Here is a 6000-nt window from a genome sequence, read left to right on the forward strand (position 1 = left end):
TTTTAAGCTACCGTAAAGTCAACGAGGGTAGCGCTTACATTGCCACTTGTGTGCTCGTGAAAGACTATCCAAATATACCTGATAGGAACGAATGGCCCTGCAATGGAAGTGTGCAGGGCAGCAGTGACGGTAAGGCGACACATTGCAGCTCTTAGAAATTGAGATGCATGCCACTCAATCAATCAACAGCCCATCTAGAGGGCCAGCTCAATCTCTACAATTTTTAAGCTACCGTCAAGTCAACAAGGGTAGCGATTACATTACCACTTGTGTGCTCGTGAAAGATTGGCCAATACACCTGATATCAACGAATGGCCCTGCAATCGAAGTGTTCAATGCAGCAATGGCAATAAGAAGAGAGATTGTGCTCATAATATATAGAGATGCAAGCCACTTAACCAATCAATATCTCAGCTTGAGGGCTAGCGCAAGCTCTACGATTCTTGAGCTACTGTCGACAAGGGTAGCGATTACATTGCCACTTGTGTGCTCGTGAACGAATAGCCACTATACGTGATATCAACGAATGGCCCTGCAGGGGAAGTGTTCAGGGCAGCAATGGCAGTAAGACGACAGATTTTGCTCATTAAGGATAGAGATGCAAGGCACTCAACCAATCAATAACTCAGCTTGAGGGCTAGCGCAAGCTCTACGATTCTTGAGCTACCGTTAACAAGGGTAGCGATTACATTGCCGCTTGTGTGGTTGTGAAAGACTATACAAATATACCTGATATCAACGAATGGCCCTGCAATGGAAGTGTGCAGGGCAGCAGTGACGGTAAGGCGACACAATGCGCTCTTAGAAATTGAGATGCAAGCCACTCAACCAATCAACAGCTAATCTTGAGGGCTAGCTCAATCTCTACAATTTTTAAGCTACCGTAAAGTCAACGAGGGTAGCGCTTACATTGCCACTTGTGTGCTCGTGAAAGACTAGCCAATATACCTGATATCAACGAATTCTGGCCCTGCAATGGAAGTGTGCAGGGCAGCAGTGACGGTAAGGCGACACATTGGCTCTTAGAAATTGAAATGCATGCCACTCAATCAATCAACAGCCCATCTTGAGGGCCAGCTCAATCTCTACAATTTTTAAGCTACCGTCAAGTCAACAAGGGTAGCGATTACATTACCACTTGTGTGCTCGTGAAAGATTAACCAATACACCTGATATCAACGAATGGCCCTGCAATCGAAGTGTTCAGTGCAGCAATGGCAATAAGAAGAGAGATTGTGCTCATAATATATAGAGATGCAAGCCACTTAACCAATCAATATCTCAGCTTGAGGGCTAGCGCAACCTCTACGATTCTTGAGCTACTGTCAACAAGGGTAGCGATTACATTGCCACTTGTGTGGTCGTGAAAGACTATCCCAATATACCTGATATCAATGTATGACCCTGCAATGGAAGTGTTCAGGGCAGCAATGGCAGTAAGACGACAGATTGTGCTCATTAAGGATAGAGATGCAAGGCACTCAACCAATCAATAACTCAGCTTGAGGGCTAGCGCAAGCTCTACGGTTCTTGAGCTACCGTTAACAAGGGTAGCGATTACATTGCCGCTTGTGTGGTCGTGAAAGACTATCCAAATATACCTGATATCAACGAATGGCCCTGCAATGGAAGTGTGCAGGGCAGCAGTGACGGTAAGGCGACACAATGCGCTCTTAGAAATTGAGATACAAGCCACTCAACCAATCAACAGCTCATCTTGAGGGCTAGCTCAATCTCTTTGAGTGTGCGATCGAGCGCGTTTTAATATTACTCTCAGCGAACATATGTTTGGCCCTCTTATATCGGAGATCTTGTCACCAACACGAGATAATATACACGAACTCTTTGTGCACGGCGTGGCCATGAATTGTTGGTATGGTGGACTACATAATGAAAATCATTCAAAACATCATATCCATCTCGTAGGGATAGGTGTCTACTGTCCACGGTTTTGAGTGGGGCCTCTCCAAAACAACCTCGTTTTAAGCCTTCCATTTTAGAGCTATACTTGGGGCCATCTTGACCATTGGACATGACATCTATATGTTGGTTCCAACAATCTGACGGCAGGTTTCAGCTTTGAGCCTGGAAGAAGTGAGCGCGAGAAAGCAAAGAAAGCGCGAGCTAAACTGCATTTCTAATATTCGCTGTGTACCTACCACCAAAAACTTGTGTGGGGAGCTTGTTTAACCCAGTTAGCAAAGGGAAAATATTTATTTGTTCCAAAAACCTGATCGAGATATTTTGACGCTGCAATTTTGCTACGACAAAAGCAATTTTGTTGTGGCGAGGTTTTTTCTTTCACGTTCTGTGCTGAATAGCCACAGAAACCACCGAAGTATGACCATTCATGCTAAATCCCCAACAGACTGATCCGGCAAAAACTAAGTCGTCCGTACTATCCTTATCAGGACTAGCGGGAACTCAGAAAGGGGCTTTTGGAAACTGAGGGATTCTGACGAGATATAATGCGCATGAGTATGAAGCAAGATCTACGGATATATCATTATTTTTTGTGCTCCGTGACAATATAGTTTTATGTTTCTGGTGAAAAGTGTCCTAACTGTATCCACTGCAGCCCGACTGATTTGTATACATCTTTGGATTTATCCGTATGAAATATGCTTTCTTCTGGACGCATAATTTAACATATATAATTCATTCCATACATAATAGTGCTAGTCACAGGTTTGAAAAACCACATAATTCAGTAGTCATAATTTTAACACTTAGGGGAGTCAGTAGTCCAAAGAAATCTTTCTCCGAGCTGAATATGTGCACTCGACTCGAATAATATGTTGAGATTTTAACCATGTTCCCAGCTTATCCCTTAGAATGTGCTCAAGTCTCACCAGAGAAGTTTTGCAGTTAGCCCCTTCAAGCAATCAACAATTTTAAAATTCAGTCCTTAAATATAAAAGTTTACAATAATGTGGTTGAAAGACTTCCATTAAAGAAGCTGATTTATAAGAGCAAGTGGATCAGGGCGGGATGTTTATGCGAAAAAGAAGTCTTGCAAAGGAGATGGAGATATAAAGCACATACATATCTCTGTACTTCAGTTAGGGTAATGTTGACAGCTAACTCAACAGTTCTGATTGGGATGCCAACTAAATTATTCAAATCTAAATTATAAACATAAGTTGCAATTACTCAGCCAGGTCCAGCTTAGACATGTCACACAGTCGGCATGAGAGGTAGAGCTGAAGAGAAGAAGCTTCCAGTTCTCTTCCAAAAATGTTATCTCTTGGTTCTTTCTTTATTATTTGGGCTTATAACAGAACTGCATTCTTTAGTGTCCGCTTTCAGCGCTACATAAATCATTGCTTTTGAATAGTCATCAAAAAGGTTATAAAATGTTTAGAATGAGGGAATTAAATCTGAAATACTGAAATAGTGGTTCTGACGAAGTGCTGCCGCTAGCAGAGACCTTTCTGTTTTCGTTAAAATACGCATCGAAACATTTTTGGGCATTGATCTGCTATTAGCTGAAATGTTATCGACGAATTATGTCGCTGTTGGTTTCAAATGCTCAAATAAAAAGGAGAGCTTTTGACTATCTGCAAATAAACAGTGGATATCGGCCGCAGTGCATCCTGTGATATCACATGGGCAGGCAGCCTGTAGATATATGTCCGACTGAGGAAGCAATGTGGCAAAGTTTAACACCCATTTCGTCTGCAGCAACAATAAACTCGAAAATGGTACCAAGGATAATGAGACTTCGAGCAGTGTGTCTTCAAAATTTCAGCAATATAAAAAGACGCAGAAAAACTTTCATTGTCAACCAGTAAGATGGAGGGCTATCTCGGTGCTGTAAATTTAAATAGAAATCTTAAGCCACTTTGTGGGCAAAATGTTTGACAACTTGAGTGCGGGGACTTCTTGAAGTAGAAAAAAAACAGAAGAGCCTATTTTCTCTCTTGGGAATAACACCTTATCATGCAGATTGAGGAACAATTATGTCAAATAGTGTCACTGTCGCCGGTATAGGAAGGGCTTAATATCCAACACTGTGGTCACTTTTGACCCTCTGGGTTGTATAAGAGGTCAAATTAAGTACAGAGCCTTCCACAAACTACACTAGAGATTCTAAGAGCCCAAAATACAAGAATCTGCATGCTGCAGTAGATAAGGAGCCTTCTGCGCGCCAAGTTTCCGCTAAGAAAGCTGAGAACTCACCTCCTATGAGAAAAAAGGATGCAAGACTGTCCAGCGCCGTTTTTTCTGAAGAAAGATTTTCTGCTACCAAATAGTTCAGACCAATGACGGCAGGTCCACCGCAAAGGTATATCATGTAGCACTGCGCTGCAAGTTGAAAAACAAAACACCTATTATGCGTTGACGAATATTTAAAACTAAGATTCATTCACAAATACATGTTTGTTCCGCCAAACAAAAAAAGGTTAAATTAATGATATGGCTATCGTGCGAGATCGGAGAGTATTCCAATTTTTAGTAATGTATTTAAAGAAATGCGAAATTTTCTACAGAAAGCATGTTGGTTTCCATAATGTATGCGGTCAGGTGGATGCAGAATAAATGTCATTGTGATATCAATAATTAAGCTAAAAGCAATATTTACTCTGTTGCTCTAAGCACTTAGTACACATGTTCGTATCGTAAACTAAGAGATCGTGGAATAACACAGCGATTCTATTTTTAGACTTCCAGTAACGCGGCTGTGTGCAAAACATCATCACAACAGGGAGGCCTGATGAGGGCATCCTCACCCATAGACACCGGAACTCCTTTTTGATTGGCGGAGCAAATTTTCCAAGTCCTAATTGTTATTTTTCGTATAATTTTGAATGTCTTATATTTTACTTATTTTTATTTATTTTATTATTTCATCAAAATTTTAAATAGAACTAGGCCCGAAAATTAAACTTATAAAATTTAATTTTACGCAATTGGAACGCATGTTTTACCGTTAAAGAAGAATGAGGTCACGAATAGTTCTCAAATACGCCCTTCTAAAACACTATCGTACTTCATACTTCTAAAAATGTCATTACTATACTCACTCAATATTATTGACATGACGGGGTGGTGCAGTGGTAAGACGCCCGACTACTGTGCCGGAGTTCCCGGGTTCGAACCCGACCACGGCGGCTGCGTTTCGATGGAGGCGAAACGAAGAGGCGTCGTGTGCTGTGCGATGTCAGCGCACGTTAAAGATCCCCAGGTGGTCGAAATTACTCCGTAGCCCTCCACTACGGCTCCTCTTTCTCTCTTTCCACTTTCACTCCCACCTTCCCCCCTTCCCTTACGGCGCGGTTCGGGTGTCCACAGAGCAAGTGTGACAGTTACTGCGCCTTTCCTTTCCTGTGAACCAATTTATTATGAAAGTTCAAGCAATCGTACAGTTGGTTTGAGAGTTCATAATTTAGAGACCAAAAGAATGGATATACGAATATACAAATGTAAAACTTCAGGGAACAAACAAATGGTTGTTTAGGTTCCCAACAACTTGCCTTGACATTCTTTGCAAGAAACAATTGTTATGTTGGCTCAAGGGCGCCCTATTCTTGCCAATTTTCACCTCTGTCAATTTTCACCTACACTAAAGATGCCAGGGAAAAAGGTAATAAGCTTGTTTTGAAGGACTGCTTATGCCATTGTTTAGCAAGCCTAGGTACACAAGAATGTTGTCTGGGACGTCCTCCAAGAAGGCGATTTTATATTTTCCTTTGAGATATTCCACAGCCGTCTTGACGCTGTGACAATGCCGAGTGCGCCAAACCAACTTCTTCCCAAGAGCCTGAATTCATTGCTACAACTATTAAAAGTGGCATCTCGCCATCTCGCAGTTCACCGATTTGTTGGTAACGTCAACGGTGGCGCTAGCAATTAGTGGCAGGATCGCTATGTCCTGACCCCGACCTAGTAGGTACATGTCGGCGTGCTTGGTCTGGCCACATTGTGTCAAATGTGTCCTCGCTGATGAGGGTGCACTCCGCTCCGGTCCGAACTGCATCAAATGATGGTTCATGATCA

The sequence above is a fragment of the Amblyomma maculatum genome, chromosome 4 (assembly GCF_055883805.1).
Source record: "Amblyomma maculatum isolate TAMU_Amacu chromosome 4, ASM5588380v1, whole genome shotgun sequence".
In the NCBI taxonomy this organism is placed as follows: domain Eukaryota; kingdom Metazoa; phylum Arthropoda; class Arachnida; order Ixodida; family Ixodidae; genus Amblyomma; species Amblyomma maculatum.